Here is an 18724-nt window from a genome sequence, read left to right as displayed (position 1 = left end):
ACAAGCAACTGACACTAATAGAGGAGTCGATCAATACAAATCAGTTCTGGAATAATTGGAACAAACTGAAAAAATCCAAACAAGAATAATTGGCAATACAAGATGGAGAAATATGGACCCAACATTTCCAACTACTCTTTAAAGAAGTTAAATCAAATACAAACCCTAACCAGGAACATATAAACAAAAAACTTGAAGAATTAGAATTGACTATTAAAGATAACCAGAACCCCCTAGACTCCCCTATTACTGAACAGGAACTCAAGGACAAAATCAAAAAAGTAAAAACTAAGAAAGCAGCTGGCCCTGACAGCATCCTAAACGAGATGCTAAAATGCCTGAGCTCTAAATTCCAATTGACAATCTCAAAGTTATTTAACTTGGTTCTGAGTGTAGGTTACTTCCCTGACATCTGGACTCTTGGACTAATAACCCCAATCTTTAAAAATGGAGATAAATTTGACCCTGATAATTACAGAGGCATTTGTGTGAACAGTAATCTGGGGAAGATTTTCTGTAAAATTATAAATTCTAGACTGCTAGACTTCCTTACGAAACACAATGTCTTGAGTAGAAGCCAAATTGGATTTTTACCAAAATTCCGCACATCTGATCATATTTACACCCTACACACCCTAATTGATAAACATGTAGTACAAAATAAAAACAAAATTTTTGCATGCTTTATTGACTTCAGAAAAGCTTTTGATTATATTTGGCACCAAGGATTATTTTATAAAGTTATTGAAAGTGGTGTAGGGGATAAAACATATGATATCATTAAATCAATGTATACCGAAAATAAATGTGGCATAAAAATTGGTGATAAAAGAACAAATTTCCTCTCTCAGGAACGAGGGGTGAGGCAGGGATGCTGCTTGAGTCCAACCTTGTTCAACATCTATATCAATGAATTGGCAAAAATCCTAGAACAATCAGCAGCACCCGGCCTCACTACACGACTCAGAGATTAAATTCCTGCTCTATGCAGACGATCTGGTTCTGCTGTCTCCTACTGAACAGGGATTACAGCAGAGCCTGGACCTGCTGGAGCAGTACTGCCAGACCTGGGCCCTGGCAGTAAACATGAAAAAGACCAAAATTATGATATTTCAAAAAAGGCCCAGATCTCAGGGAAAAACATTTACATTTACACTAGGAGGAAACCACATTGAACATTGCCAGAACTACAATTATCTAGGCCTAAAAATCAGCAACACAGGAAATTTTAACCTCGCAGTGAATGAACTGAAAGAAAAAGCACGCAGGGCTTTCTATGCCATAAAACGACAAATTTTTGTAGACATTCCAATTAGAATCTGGCTAAAAATATTCCAATCAGTAATTGAACCAATTGCCCTCTATGGCAGTGAAGTGTGGGGTCCTGTCACAAATCAAGACTTTAGCAACTGGGACAAACATCCAATTGAGACCCTGCATGCAGAGTTCTGTAAGAACCTCTTACACGTCCAGAGGAAAACAACAAACAATGCATGCAGGGCAGAATTAGGCCAATATCCTTTACTGATCAAAATACAAAAAAGGGCAATCAAATTCTGGCAACATTTGAAAAACAGTGACCCCCACTCATACCATTACAAAGCCCTGCAATACCAAGACTTGAGCAAAAGCAGTCCCCTCACTCAGCTGGTCCTGACGCTCAGTTCACTAACACATACTAACCCTCCACAGCCTCAGGACCAGTACATCAAAATACACCAAATTATAACTCAACAGAAACAAAATTATATTACTCATTGGGAAACACAAACCAAAACCCAAAACAAAATGCAATGCTATCTGGCCCTAAAAAGACAGTACACTGTGGCAGAATACCTGCACACAGTGACTGATACCAAACTGAGAACCACCTTGACGAAGTACAGACTCAGTGAGCACGGCCTGGCCATTGAAAAAGGCCAACCCGTTCTCACTCCGAGCGCGCAGCATATTGACGCTTTGTCACGACCCTTGTGCGTTGCTTGTTTACTAACACGGTACCCTTGAGCGACCCATGAAACGACTTGGGCTTTCCAACTAAACTCCAATGTAAACCCATAGAAGTAATCTTTGACGCTCAAGGCAACTGCTCCACCGTCCCAACACGCTGCCCTTGTGCGACGGATATAACGATTAGGGTTTGGCTAATGTAAACCCATAGAAGTAATCTTTGACGCTCAAGGCAACTGCTCCACACGCTGCCGTTGTGCGACGGATATAACGACTTGGGGTTTCGCTGATGTAAACCCATGGAAGTCATATTTGACGATGATAGCAACTGCTCCCCGTCCCAACACGCTGCCTTTGTGCGACCCATATAACGACTTGGGGTTTCGCTGATGTAAACCCATGTTAGTCGTCTTTGACGCTGATAGCAACTGCTCCACCCGTCCCATTCAATCCAGCAAAAAACTGCAGGCATTACCAATCGAAAACTGACTCAATCCATCGCCTATAGCCATACATCCCTCTTGCTTTACTAAATTAAATTGCCTCATAGTTGTTGTGATTGTCTGTCTAGAATGTAATAATTACTAGGCACATGCAGTTTCTGGAAGCTTCATTCACGCTTGCTTTATTCGTCCTCCCATCTTAACCGGACACTGTAGGAGTTAGCTAAGTGTCTCCAGTAGATGGCAGTAGTGCATTGTTAAGCATACAAACTGTCATTAAACCACAAAGAAGGAGAATGTTGCCAGGCTCTCTTTATTTTTTCTTTATAAAAAATACAGGATTATATCGCCAGATATATATTTATTTCTCCTTTGTAGCATTTTCTTTAGAAGTATGTAAAGCCCTGATATTACACACTCGGGTACAGTACGTAGCTCCGAGGTATGAACCGGAAGTGATAGGTGGCGGTAATGCACAAAAAGCTGTTTGCCATCCGCCATAAAAGAATAGAAGAAGAAGAAGAACCGTGTCTGGACTGAGCTAACTAACTTGGTGAGTCTCTTATTAGTGGGGATAGATGAGCAAAATGCATCCAACAAAATGTACACGTGTTTGAAGAAACACATCGAGACTGCTTAAAGTTTTGCAACCCTTTTCCTACGGGGGAAAACGGTTAGGTTTCCAATAAGTGTCGGCTTTGCTAGCATAGCTTGCAAGCTAACGTGCTAGCATAGCTTGCAAGCTAACGTGCTTGATTGACATGACAACACAATGTTAGCATACATCTTTTCATTCACTATGTATTTTAGGTGTTTGTTTTTGTTTCTTTTTCTCGTGCATGTACTGTATGCCTGTCTGATTTTTCTCTCTGGTACTAAATGCTACATTGTATGTCTGGCATGTTTTGTTTGCTGCTGCTTGTCCTAGCCTATGCTATACTGCACATATACTTACATAATGCATACTGCTTTGCTGCCGTACTTCTCGTGCATGTGCTTGTACAATATGTGTCAGCCCATTTTAGCCAATTTTTGTTTCCTTATGCTTGGCCTTACATAGTATGGGATGTTTGCTAGGATGTTAGAATAGGTGTTGTTCTGAAAGTCGAGTCCACGGGTTCCAGGGGGGTCCCCAGCAAAAGGGAATCAATTATTTTCATTATAATTCCATCCATAATTCACATTAACACGATGACAGAATGGCAGACTATTGTGGTTCTGGCTTTCGTAATGTTACACTTTCTGTAGCCTAACGTTAATCAAACAAAAAGCAAAAATCTTATCAGATGGGGGACGCTGCCTGGAACAAAAATTGTATCAAATGAGGGTCCGGGTCGGGACATGGAAATGTTTTTAGAACCACTGGCCTACATTAAGACTTAGTTGTTATCTCCATAAAAACGGCTTACATGTCTATATTGCAAATGTTACATCTTTCAGATTTTGGCTAACTTCATCATCAATCATCGTCCCCAACCATGAGTGATCCAGAGTTTGATGAAGAGCTTCAGGGCATCGATGAATTTATTAAGGATATGGAGGTATTGTTCTAAAAAGTGTAGCATTGTGGCAAAATGGTTCAAGAAAATTATTTCAAATCATTTCCTTGAACCCAAATCATTTGGCTAGTGGTCTGTGTTGATTATGATTATTTATTTTCTAATTTGTAGCTAAAATTCAGGGAAACAGTCAATCAAGAAGCCACACTTGTCTATTTTAGGGAGTGACGTTGATTCTGATATCTCTATAGAGAATGGGATGGTGAGGTAAGAGAGATGGTATTGTGGTGGCATTTTTATTATGTAACTTAAAAAAAGTTATTAAAATTCAAAAATATATATATTATGGATTGCTGCATTGTAAACCAACTACCATAACCGTTCTCACTACCGGACACCGGCATGGGAAATTCATCGATAATTGAGTGTAATCTTTCAGCATTCCAGCTTGGAAGCAAAACAATGTAACTCAGGTCGCTGAGTTAACAAACATATCGTATCATATGACATAGGTAGCTGATGTAAGATGAACAAACATCGCCTTCAGTGTGTGTGTGGGCCAGACTAATTACTGTATATCAGTATCCCTTCATTCCCTTGCCATCTAAACTGCAGTTGTCAATAGGGAGCTAAGGAAGCTAATAATTAAAAGTCTTGCTTACCAGACTATGTCCATTTCACAATGTGCCAGTGCGGGAGAGACTCTGGTTCCTGTTACTCTCACTCTGGTATAGCGGGAAAAGGGCTCTTGTTGTCTTTACATCCATCCACCGAAAGTACCAAGCACAATCGAAATTGTCATCAAAACTTGCCATTTTCAGCTTGTAGCTTGCTAGCTAGCATTGTTGTTTCACAGTGGCAGAGTTATTTGAGAACAACATGCAGGGAGTGGAAAGGGATTTCCCGTTGCTCCGACTGAAATGGTCGGAGCAACGTAGGGAGCGGAAAGTTATTTCCCTTCCATCCCGACTGAAATGGTCGGCAATGGCAGAGCTTATACCCGCAGCCTGCTTCCAGTGAGTCAGACTAAATTGCCACTAACTTACAGATACTAGTTCAAAACAGTGCAGCAACAACAGCAATACAGTTGAACAGTCACGTGACATCTTTCCCCCCAGAAGAGTGTTCCCCATTAATTTGATCTAATTTAAAAAAATCATAACGAGTTTTAAGGCTGGAACCAAGTCAACCCATGACCTGCTGAATCCTGAGTGACCATAAAACATTTCACTTGGAGCAAAAACAAAAGATAATGAATTTATTTTTAATGGATGAATTTTAGATCCCCCGCCCCCCTTTATTTTGCTCCTAGAGAAATGTTTTACGGTCACTCACGGTTCAGTAGGTCACTGGTTGACTTGGTTCCATCTTAAAAACTCGTTCTCTAAGGATTAATCATTTTTCGAAATGTCTATGGAGAACATGAATGGGGAACTCTCTATGTCACGTGACTGTCACAGCTCTATAGCAACAGTCATTGCCCTGTCATCGATATTGTCTGATGTATGGATCGAATCCATTAATTTATTAAATTTGACTGAAGTGTGTATATATATATATATATATATATATATATATATATATATACATACATATATATACATCATTCCTGCATGAAATTCAAATCAATGCCCAGCTACTTTTCTATTTTTCATGGACAAGAACCCCACCTCCGAATGAGCACCCCTCCACTTTGATCACACATTTTTAAGCCAAGCAGCGTTCTTCTTTTTTCTACTTTTCCCACTTTCACCCCAGTTCATGAATGTAATTATGAATGTAATTTAATTAATCTTTTGAATGAATATTCACTAAATATGGCGACAACTACCCACAATGCAATGTACCATCAAGTGGTCTCCTATTCTCTATTGGCCAGCTTCTACAACATATCAAGCATCTCAAACCCTCATTGGTATTACTCTTTTTTTTATTATTGATATTATATTATTTCTGAATAATCAGCTCCATTAACTTGATATGTTTAAAATTCCACCACGCTTAAATCATGGTCTGTATTTTGAGTGTTGCGTTTTTGTTTCTTCTTAAATTACATAGACTGAGTCACAGAGTGGACAAAGGACCGACAACAAATCTGCTCAGCCTGTCAAATGGAAGAAGCGGGACATACATGGGAATATTCTTCCTCTAAGGCCGTCCTCCAGAAAGTCCCATGGCATGCTACCTGGTCAGTATTCCTGCTCATATTTCTCCCTTTGAAATGTTTATCAATTTCCATAACTAAATATGCCTCAATCTCATTATTTTCAGCATCCACCGCTACATCATCATCATCATCATCACACCATCACTGCCCAGGTAAAGCAAAGACATTTATTTTGGGATCAATAAATGTCAATTAAATTAAAATGAGCATGCTTTTAAACCCCTTTGGACAGACCAGAATGTGTTAAGCTGTGTTCACACCGAGATATTTATTTTTCACTCTGTCGCTCGATTCAACCCTTTGGAATCGCTCTGTTTAAATCGCTCGTCAACAGGCACACGAATTGACGGACATCTGGGGGCTACAACATTCCGCAATGTCATGATGTTTGTCCACTACGAGCCACCGTAGTTGTTTACAAGCTAAGCCTATCGCCGTGCTCCTAATGCGAGCTCCATACCGGTAGTACAGACTTCACTTCATGTCAGCTGTCAGCCTGTCAATCAGCTGTCAATGCGGTTTGTTGCCACACAATAAACCAGCGGTTTGTTCCAAGCCAGTGTGATCCTTGACTCACTCTCACACGGCAGCCAATCAGCGTTGAACAGCGAGCCACAGATGCCAGCGACATTTAGCTCGAGTTGGGATATTTCATCTCGGGCGACGAGCGTATTTTCGCCCTATCGCTCTGTCTCTGTCGCTCGGACGCCCAGCGATTTTTCTCCCGGGCAAATATAAGCTAAATCGCTCTTTTGCATTGACTTTGTATGTAAACTCGATACCAGCGAAAATCTTTAATAGGTCAGTGTGAACGCAGCTTTAACAGGAATTTCAAAAAGTAATTTTTCCTTTTTTAAGACAGGTTTTTGCAATCTTAGCTGCAATACAGTTAATAAAACATGTAAATAGTCACAATTGTATTTCACATTTGTAGTGCTATTCCCTTATTTTATCTTTGCTTCAAGTTTTTGTCAGCTGCATTTGCTTTAATAAGGCACAGAGTCAAAACATTGTGTTGTTTGTCTTGACGGCGCTGCCAGCCGGCCACTAGGGACCAGCCATGTGTGTGTCTGTGTGTTTGGTTGGGGTGCACGTGTGGTGTGTGTGCGTCTGGTTGTGGGCATCACTCACTGATGACATCACGGATGATGTCACAATGTCAAGAGTGACATCACTGTTGTTGAGTGTGTTGAGGGTTCTCACTGGCCACTTTCTTTATTTTCTTTTCCATGCACCCCCAGGCCCGCCCAGAAACGGTATTATAGACCGCCCGGCCCCTACTGGCCACACCGTAAAAAATATTGGTATTTGTTATTGTTTAACAAAGAACAGGCCAGATGTGAGGCACCTCGTGATTATGTTGCCAGTACCAACTCAACAAAAGGTACTTAAAGTCCCTGGAAACCAAAATCCACAAAAACGTTCTAACTATGTTATTTAGGGTCTTATTATTATGCATTACTTTCAACCCAAAGCCTTAAAATCGACACTTTTCTACAAGATTCTACAAGATACTTCCTCATTGAAGAGAGCAGTGCGCGAGGTGCTAAAATGTAGGAGCTTATGACGTCATAAGCTCTATATAACCTTTGTACACGCACGCAACACGCAGTCCCGCACATTCTGCCTCCATCTCTCTTCAGAGTTCTAGTGGTCCCACACCTTTTTGCAGCTAGCTAACTACGCATTGCATCAACACAAAGGCTCTTTTAAGAACCAACATCTATCTATCTATCTATCTATCTATCTATCTATCTATCTATCTATCTATCTATCTATCTATCTATCTGTCTATCTGCGAGTTTATCGCCGGCGGTGTGTTGGAACCTTGAGAGGGAGAGCTCTCTCCTCTGCCTGATGCGGCGCTGTGTGTGTGTGTGTGTGTGTGTGTGTGTGTGTGTGTGTGTGTGTGTGTGTGTGTATAGACAGATGACCGTCAGTCAGTACGCTATGCGCTGCGTGGAGCAACCATAGGGAGCAACACGCACACACACTTTATTTCCTTCTTCTCTCTCTCTCCTCTGTCCCTCTCCGAGCAGAGGAGAGAGGTCTGAGATACGTGCACATCATGAAATGCTGGGTGGCATGTGAAAGCCGCTTTGAGCTGCATCTTGATAGGCTGTCTTGCTCTATTTCCGTGTCTGATTGGTCCATTTCAACCTCGCGCCCCCTGCCGCTGGAACCGCCCAGCGTTTCGTTGTCGCAGACTAGCCCCCTTCCCCCCTCGCATCCTCCCCTGCTCCTCTCGCGCTTGAGAATTGTGGACACGCCCACACAGTCCGCGGGAAAAAGGACACTCTAAAATCGAATAGATTCTCATTACTTTTGCCATGAGTGTCAAACCTAAATTTATATACTTTGCGACGTTCATCATCGTTCAAATTTGGCTGGTGGCTTATTAACATAGGTTCCTGTGATGTGATGAACTCAAAATGCTAAATAATAAAGAAATATTTCTGGTTTCCAGGGACTTTAAAGAAATGTGTATAGTAACTGCCTGGATATGTTATCCCTCATTTATCAAACAAACAAATGACAAAAGAACTTGTTATACGTTAATTACCACACAAACCTCGGCATTTATCAATCTGAACACAATGAAATCCCATGACAGCGTAGGCAAGTTCATACAGCCAGCGTGGACGTGCGGTGCAGTATTTGTTTTGCACACTTCATACACTGAGGGAATTCAAAGTGAAACAGATAATAACAGGGCACACAGAGAAAAAAAAAATGCAATTTGGAGTAAAGAAGCTTATCTCTATTACATTTTTTGACAAGATCGAGTTCTCCAAAACAACTGGGGAAATAACTTTATCCACAGGGACAAAAGTAAATCTACCTCGAAGATGGATAATTGTGATTAGGCTAATCTTACTGTCATCCAAGCGCCACATATTTCTCACAGAAAAAATATCTAGCCTATGGCTAAATCCATTTTGTAAATTCCACGTCTACTAACATTTCTAACATTTTTATAAGCATTTTATATGTCTATGGTGAAATAAATGGTGCTTGAAAATCTCTGGTACCATGCTGAAGCAGGAAGTGATGTTCACTTTGGCTCTCTATTGACTTTGATTATTGAGATTTTTGGTTTAGGCTAAAATATATGGGTTGTTTTGTAGAATTTCTTTCTTTCTTCCTTTTTTCCTGTCAGTGTCTGAAACTGCATCAACACTCCATCAGGAGCTTCTTGAGCTGCTGGAGGATGGGATAGAGGATGCAGCAGTGACTTGTGAAACTCCCTCCATCTCACAGTCAGCTGCTGCTGCTGACTGGGATATCAGAAACACTGTGTCCTCACAAAAGTGGAGAGAGGCCAGGCCTTTTCTCATTGAAAATATGCTGGCTACTCAGGATCCCCATCTACACTACTGCAGCTGCCAGTGTGGCAAACAAGCCGTACGTAAGGTGCCTGGACTGCCTGCCTTCTCCATTCCTATGTGAGAACTGTGACATTGGTGTTCACACACGCTTTGTGTTGCACAACAGAGAGGCAGTAACTGGAGGCTTTTTGCAGCCTATATCATGGTTTCATCAGCAAATAGGTATTGTATTTAACTATGTACAGTAATACCTCCAGTACAGTCCATGGGTAATACATGTTTATAGTTGCAGAATAGACCTAAATAATAACGTGTTTTATCTCACTCTCTCTCGCTCTCTCTCTTTAATCTTTTGGATTGTTAGTGCAGCTGTTACCTATACAGAGGCCATCTCGTGGGTGTGGCTGCGGCTCAACAGGCAACATTCATGTTACACCTGGCAGAAATGTGGCTCTCATAACCATAAATGGTAAGTGGATATTTTGTCACACACTCCACACACCATGCATGTTAAAGAGCATGATGCAGGTTAGACACTATTTTGCATTAATATATGGGACTTTTATGTAGCAATTAGCATTCTTTTATTTTTAGTTTTTTTCTCCACACATAGCTGCATCTAGACTGGTTTTTGTTAAGCATTTTGGCATGCACCATAAAAACCTGCAAATCTCGCAATAACACCTGTGATGATCTTAATCCTCAATAATTAGAGTAGATCACTACCTTCATACTTGCATATTGGGGGTAAACTAGTTTTACTACTTAGTTACGTTTGACTACTGAAACTATGACGTGCCATATTAACCATAGATGGAGCCCAAACTAAACAGAAAGTAAACAGTTGCCTTTGGGGGGGAAATGGAGCAGAGTTTTCTTCTTCTCGCATCAATGCCGAAATGCATTCTGTGCCGTGTCGAATTATCGCACCAGAGGGTCAAAATGCTTTTGGTTTGGGTGGTAAATTATCGTACAAATCCGAGAATTACCGTACATCTGGTGTTTTGGAAAGTTTTCAGCTGTACACATTGACTGTATATTATTATTATTATTATTACAGTAAGTACAGTAGCCCAAGTGTCGTCACAGTTGTTCTCTGCACTCTGCACAGATGGCATTTTTTTTAGATGTGCATTATAATGCCACCCTTTCCTCCATATTTCTGCCCTGGGGGCATGTTTTAATTTTGTATTTGTTTTTTGGAGTTATCTTCATAAGAATCTTGAGTCCTAACTGTAATTTCTATTTTATTTTACCTGCACCATGCTCTTTAAAGGATTCTAATGCAGTTGTGCATTGCTATAATGTTTGGGATTATCCTGGATACACTCTGGGCACTTGTCAAAAACTTGCCTTTTTGTCTAATGATTTGGATTTACCAGATGACTTGATGAAAGCAACACGGAAATTATGTAGGCTATGTGTTAGTTGAGCTATGGCTGGATTTGTAATTTTGTGGTCAGCATGTAATCTAACTCGAAAGGCAGGAATGTCTGTATGTCTCTCTGTCTGTTCCTTTGCATGTCTTGAGAACCAATCAGCTTCATTCTTGGCACGTGTGTTGCTGGAAACCTGAGGGAGTGCAATGTTGAATTTAGACACATATTAATCAACTTTGACTAAGCACCGCTGGGACGCTGGTGGCGTGGAGAACTGCGCTTTGCCGTGAGAAACGAATCGCTAGCTTGCTTCTGCCCAGTGGTGTAGTTCAGGGTATATGCAGGTATACATTTTTAACATCAAAAGTCAGAGTTCATTCACAACAATATCTGCAGTGTGCTGACGTCGGGTAGTACCAGACATGGGACCAAGTCACTTCGGTCCAGTGTCCCAAGTCATTTGGTCCAAGTCTCAAGCAAGTCCCAAGTCATTTTGTTTTGGGCAAGTCAAGTCAAGTCGAGTCCTTAGTTAAGGCAAGTCAAGTCCCAAGTCAAGTCACTAATTCCTCCCACGCCCAAGATACTGCAGTCTTACCTTGCTTTATAAATCAAAAAGACATGGTATTAATACTTGTCTAATAGTGATATTATTGGCCAATTTACAGTATCTAACCAGTTCCAAAATGAATTGAATTTGTATTATAATCATTGATATTCAGTGAAACAAATGTAATTAAACAAAAGTCAAATAACTGCTTCAAAATCACAATCCTTCACGTCAGTTTTAAACAGTGAAACACTGACAGCCAGACTCCAACATCTAACTTTCTTAGATTCTGCCCCTGTCCCGTCTGCCCAGTGCTGCCAACTCTTTTCCAAGCAAAGTCGCTATTGGTTGCTCAGAAAGTCGCTAGAAAACAAAGAAACAAAAACATGCGTCAGCGTAGCCGTTGTAATAATTATTGACTGTATATGGTTGTAATATTAAGTGCTGACTCCACCCGCCTGGGCCAGATGCGGCATAGGCTACAATATTACAAGCAAACCCTTTCCTGCTGCTCTCTCAGTGGAGGGGAGAAGGGAGAGGAGAAGCTGTGTTCGTCAGACAGGCAGAGACAAGGAGAGAGCGAGAAAACCCGAACCCACACCAATTCATGGGCAAAATCTGTTGCGATTCCACAGAGTAACATTGCTTCCCATATTCAGAAACAGTCGCCAGATTCACTTTTGAGAAATAAAGTAATCAGGGGGGTCTGAAAAGTAGTTAAATATAGCGACTAAGTCGCCAAGTTGGCAACACTGCGTCTGCCTCTTTGCAGAATATCTCAGCCATGTGTGATTGCACTGATGATCCTCTCACTGTGAGAGGAGTGTGATTGACAGGCAGTCATCCAATCACGACAATGCAATAAGGAAGAGCATGACTGAATGACAATTTGTCATTGGATGACTCAGTCATCCTCCTTATGGCATTGTCGTGATTGGATGACTGGCTGTCAGTCATGCTCCTCTCAATTGATTGTTTTCTAATGCCGTTCCAGCTGCACTCGCCATGCATGACGCTACTGGACAGACACTTGACAACGTTATGTCATTATTTCATTGATTAAACTAACAAACAAAAAATAACAAACACAAACAAGTCATCCAAGTCATCACCTCTCAAGTCAAGTCTCGAGTCTTTAACTTCCAAGTCCAAGTAAGTCTCAAGTAATTTGTTTCTGTCAAGTCAACTCGAGTTGACTCCAGTCATAGTCACAAAGTCTCAAGTGCCCATCTCTGGGTAGTACTATCAAATGTCAACCCAATTTCATGACATGACAGCTGTCAAACAATCTTCATGGCTAGGAGAAAAGCAGGTCACAGCAGCACCCACCCTGCGAGCCGAGTTAACTCCCTCTCTCTCTTAGGAGATATGGCTACCTCTCTCAGGCACGCTCCTGCCTGTCTTCATCTCCAGAATCGACGCACAGCGCGAGTCATGGCCGGGTAGAAGCAATGCTGGTCAGCATTCTCTCTCTACAATAGATTTGTCAATGATGGCAATGCTGTTGGACTTTAAAAGCAGTGTATATGCTTTGGCAGAGGCATATTTTGAGTTCTGGTATTGGGCTGACGTGGGTACCCTGAGCAGCGGGGTGAACGGGCACTGCATTGGAATCTAATGATAAATTATGTTGTTTAGTACTGGTCTAAAGCAGACTGGTGGCTTAGGTGTTAAGGTGCTGACTTTAACTTATTACTTAATTTCCTAACTTTAATTTGTCCCCCCCACAGGCCGCTACAACCTTGCACTGCCAGTACTGGGTTGCACCAGCTGTTGCCTTCAGTGGTCCCCCTCCATTAAGGACATCCAGGGTGCTGGATACTGGCCTGGCACCATTAATTTCTACACCTTGTTTGCCACAGATGTCTTTCAGTCTTTCTATGACATAAAGATGGCCGCACCAGGGATATCACTTAAGGCATACGTCAAAATGCTGGATGCGAGAACGGTGCACTTCGGAAGAGTGAGTTTTGTATTTTTCTAAATTAAATTTCATGCATCAATGTTTATGGTGGCTTACACATTTCTGAATACTGTTTTCATTTTCATCTCTGTTTGTCCTATCCCTAAAAGACCGGAAAAATATCAGCTGATACCTTCAGCAAAAGCTTCTCTGAGTGGGTTGCTGTGAAATTTGAGGTGGACAAGATTTGCCAGAAGAATTTTTTTAGCTGCCCTGCCTGCACTCCAGACATGCTAGCAGTCTCAGTTGATGGAAACCGCAAGCTTTATCGCTTCAAATCAAATGCAAGGTACATTACAATATGCATGGGATGTATGGGTTATGTGAACAAGTAGTCTTCAGGAACTGTGTTTTTACTGTGCATGATCATGTATGGACATGTACAAATAAATAACTCTGTATTGTTTCAGCACTTCCGAGCAAGGCAATTTAGAAGATATCTTCATTAAAAAAGACGAGGAGGTTTCTGGGTTTGTTGACTATATCCAAAGACAGACAAATCATGTAAGTTGTCAGTATTTGTTTTTGTGTCTGTGCTGGCATGTTAATATTTACAACAGGGTTTATCACAGGTCCTTGAAATCCTTGAAAGTTAGTGAATTTGAAAAATACAAATCAAGGCATTAAAGGTTTAAAAAAACACATGGGTCATTGAAAGTGTTTAAATTTAGGGTTTTTCATGTGTAGAGAATGACGAGAGGACCGCCTCTGTCAAATTCCTCAACAAGTGAAAACAAAATATAAGAGCACAGTTAAGAGTTATTCACACTCACACAGCCTCTGTCTTTTAAATGTCTGAGTTTCTGCTACAGTAGTTCTCAGTATAAAAATGCTCCGTGTTGTAACAGTAATTCAATCATGAGAGACTCGTAATATAATTTTAACAAACTTTATTGAATCAGAATAGACAGTTTGAGTATGGCGTATGACTCCATGATGTGACGCTCCTCTTGCTTATGAGAGAGGGGCGTCAGTGCTGTATGAGATTTTGGGGGGGGTGGTCCCCTCCCGGGGGGGTCCTCCCTTCAACAACTGGGCTGCTGTCCTCATCAGCCATGCGTCCTACATCCATCCAGAGCAAGCTGCTATATCATCAGCCCAAAGATGCCTCCTTCCATGATTGGTAGGAAGTATTAATGCATTTCGTTGGTGGCGGTCTTCTCTCCCAATCCCCGTTTGGTGCCCATGCCCGGGCAATTTGCATATAACCCCATAAGTGTCCTTGCCATTGCTTAACCTCAGTCAGCCCACGTCCTGACAATTTGCACAACCCATCATCCCTGCATTCTGCTTAAACATCAGTCAGCCCATGTCCTGACAAGTCAGCCCCCGTCCTGACAATTTGCTCAACCCATTATCTCTGCATTCTGCTTAAACCTGTCAGCCCACGTCCCGAGAAGTCAGTCCACATCCTGACAACTTGCTCAACCCATTATCCCTGCATCCTGCTTAAACTTCAGTCAGCCCACGTCCTGACAAGTCAGCCAATGTCCCGACAATCTGCATAACCCATCATTCCGGCATTTGCATAAACCTCAATCAGCCCTTGGCCCCCTTTTCCTCATCTCTCCCCATCATCACATGACAGGATCCTGGTTCATCCTTCACTTCAAGACCACACTCCAGAAATGCAACATCCCTGCAGAGAACTATTCCAGTCACTCCTTCAGGATCGGAGCAGCCACATCAGCAGCCATGCAGGGGGCGTCCTCCGCCTCCCTTCAACAACTGGGGCGCTGGTCCTCATCCGCCTATGCATCTTTCATTCGACCAGAGCAAGACACCATATTATCAGCCCAAAGATCCCTCCTTCCATGACTAAAGAGGCAACAAGCACTTCGTTGGTGGTGATCAAACTCTCCTTTTCCTCATCAATGCGCCCATGCCCGGGCTATCCACATCCACGCCCTTGCAACCCCGCTTTGCCTTAAAAAACCCCGGTCAGCCCCTCATCTCCCGACATGCCTAAATTCTCCCCCCGTCAGCCCACGACCTGACTAAAGCATACCCCAGGCGAGCTCCATGACCCCCGTTTTCACTCTCCCAGTTCCTGAAATAACTTTAAATTCCTTTGGGGGATGTCCTATCTCATACAGCACTGACGCCCCTCTCTCATAAGCAAGAGGAGCGTCACATCATGGAGTCATACGCCATACTCAAACTGTCTATTCTGATTCAATAAAGTTTGTTAAAATTATATTACGAGTCTCTCATGATTGAAGTGTAGTCGCAGACTGTAGTTCAATCATGGAAGACCAAATAAGGCATTAATAGAGCACCCCATGCTGTCATACCCCTCAGCCCAAATGACGTCACTAAATGACGTCACCATCTCCGACGTCACCTTCTCCATGACGTCCCAAATGACATCAGTTATGACATCATAAATGACATCATAAATGACATCAGTTATGACATCATAAATGCCCTTCTCCCAAATGACATCAGTTATGACATCATAAATGACATCAGTTATGACATCATAAATGCCCTTCTCCTGGTACTATATAAAGCCCCCATCACCACAGCTTAAATCACACTTGTGCAGTCATCACTCACCTTGTGTCAGCATCACGCATTCATCCAGCATCTCCAGAGCAAAAAGCTTCAGCCCACCACCTCCCCAGATCACCACCAATGTCATGACTCCTGTTGGAAACAAATCCCCTTAGGGGGGATGTCCTATCTCATACAGCACTGACGCCCCTCTCTCATAAGCAAGAGGAGCGTCACATCATGGAGTCATACGCCATACATGAAGCTTTTTGCTCTGGAGATGCTGGATGAATGCGTGATGCTGACACAAGGTGAGTGATGACTGCACAAGTGTGATTTAAGCTGTGGTGATGGGGCTTTATATAGTACCAGGAGAAGGGCATTTATGATGTCATAACTGATGTCATTTATGATGTCATAACTGATGTCATTTGGGAGAAGGGCATTTATGATGTCATAACTGATGTCATTTAAGATGTCATTTATGATGTCATTTGGGTTATGACAGCATGGGGTGCTCTATTAATGCCTTATTTGGTCTTCCATGATTGAACTACAGTCTGCGACTACACTTCAATCATGAGAGACTCGTAATATAATTTTAACAAACTTTATTGAATCAGAATAGACAGTTTGAGTATGGCGTATGACTCCATGATGTGACGCTCCTCTTGCTTATGAGAGAGGGGCGTCAGTGCTGTATGAGATAGGACATCCCCCAAAGGAATTTAAAGTTATTTCAGGAACTGGGAGAGTGAAAACGGGGGTCATGGAGCTCGCCTGGGGTATGCTTTAGTCAGGTCGTGGGCTGACGGGGGGAGAATTTAGGCATGTCGGGAGATGAGGGGCTGACCGGGGTTTTTTAAGGCAAAGCGGGGTTGCAAGGGCGTGGATGTGGATAGCCCGGGCATGGGCGCATTGATGAGGAAAAGGAGAGTTTGATCACCACCAACGAAGTGCTTGTTGCCTCTTTAGTCATGGAAGGAGGGATCTTTGGGCTGATAATATGGTGTCTTGCTCTGGTCGAATGAAAGATGCATAGGCGGATGAGGACCAGCGCCCCAGTTGTTGAAGGGAGGCGGAGGACGCCCCCTGCATGGCTGCTGATGTGGCTGCTCCGATCCTGAAGGAGTGACTGGAATAGTTCTCTGCAGGGATGTTGCATTTCTGGAGTGTGGTCTTGAAGTGAAGGATGAACCAGGATCCTGTCATGTGATGATGGGGAGAGATGAGGAAAAGGGGGCCAAGGGCTGATTGAGGTTTATGCAAATGCTGGAATGATGGGTTATGCAGATTGTCGGACATTGGCTGACTTGTCAGGACGTGGGCTGACTGAAGTTTAAGCAGGATGCAGGGATAATGGGTTGAGCAAGTTGTCAGGATGTGGACTGACTTCTCGGGACGTGGGCTGACAGGTTTAAGCAGAATGCAGAGATAATGGGTTGAGCAAATTGTCAGGACGGGGGCTGACTTGTCAGGACATGGGCTGACTGATGTTTAAGCAGAATGCAGGGATGATGGGTTGTGCAAATTGTCAGGACATGGGCTGACTGAGGTTAAGCAATGGCGAGGACACTTATGGGGTTATATGCAAATTGCCCGGGCATGGGCACCAAACGGGGATTGGGAGAGAAGACCGCCACCAACGAAATGCATTAATACTTCCTACCAATCATGAGTAGTAATATGGGGGCACGTATTTTGCCCCCCTCCTTGTGCCCACTCTCAGGGGGCAGCTGCCCCCTACGAGGGGGGCGTGGCTGTCACGCCCCCCTCTCAGGGGGGCAGCTGTCACGCCCCCCTCTCAGGGGGCAGCTGTCACGCCCCCCTCTCAGGGGGCAGCTGCTCACGCCCCCCTCGTAGGGGGCAGCTGCCACGCCCCTCTCCACGTGGTATCATGTGTGCCCACCCCCTCCTCGCCCCTCACCTCTGCGCTAAGCGCACTGTATGCTAAAAAACCCTGTCTAATCCATACAGCAGTACTGGTTTATGCAGGCTTCAGGGGTGGCGTGCTGTGACTCTATGTATGCATATAATATTAATAATATATGTTTTTTGGCGGTGCTGGACTGTCAGATGAGTGATATCGACAATATCCCGTCGCAGATGTGGCCTTCACACTACACACACCCTGTCCTGTATGACCTATCGCCTGAAAGGTATGTGATTACAAATAATCTACATATACTGCATAGTAAATCTATTTAGTCTGGTCATAGTGTGGCGTGCTGTGATTCTATGTATGCATATAAATAAATAAATATATATATATATATATATATATAAACTGTATTAATGTTATGGTTTTTATTTGGGGTCTGCCTGGGGCTGCTTAATTAGATAATGGCTGAGGCATATTGTTAGCCCATGAAGTGGGGTCTTCCTGGGGTGCTTAATTTTAACTTTGCTCTCAGACTCTTGAATGCTAAATGCAGCTTTATCAAGATCTGGCTGGCTCGCTCTGTTTTTCAGCAACAAATGCATAGTAAATCTATTTAGTCTGGTCATAGTGTGGCGTGCTGTGATTCTATGTATGCATATAAATAAATAAATATATATATATATATATATAAACTGTATTAATGTTATGGTTTTTATTTGGGGTCTGCCTGGGGCTGCTTAATTAGATAATGGCTGCGGCATATTGTTAGCCCATGAAGTGGGGTCTTCCTGGGGTGCTTAATTTTAACTTTGCTCTCAGACTCTTGAATGCTAAATGCAGCTTTATCAAGATCTGGTTGGCTCACTCTGTTTTTCAGCCAACAAATGCATAGCAAATCTATTTTAGTCTAGTCATAGCACTGTTTTGGCATCAGCCCAGAGAGACAAAATAGCTTGATGTTGGACCCAGACGGGGTAATTAGTCCTTTGAAGATGGCTCACAGACAGTGGGTCATTGTAAAAGGTGTGAATATTAGGTTGGGGTCTCTCAGCCCCCCCTGTCATGGATG

Source organism: Poromitra crassiceps (assembly GCF_964638095.1).
Source record: "Poromitra crassiceps genome assembly, chromosome: 2".
In the NCBI taxonomy this organism is placed as follows: Eukaryota; Metazoa; Chordata; class Actinopteri; order Beryciformes; family Melamphaidae; genus Poromitra; species Poromitra crassiceps.
The sequence above is the reverse complement of the archived record's forward strand: the minus strand, read 5'-3'. Positions refer to the sequence as shown.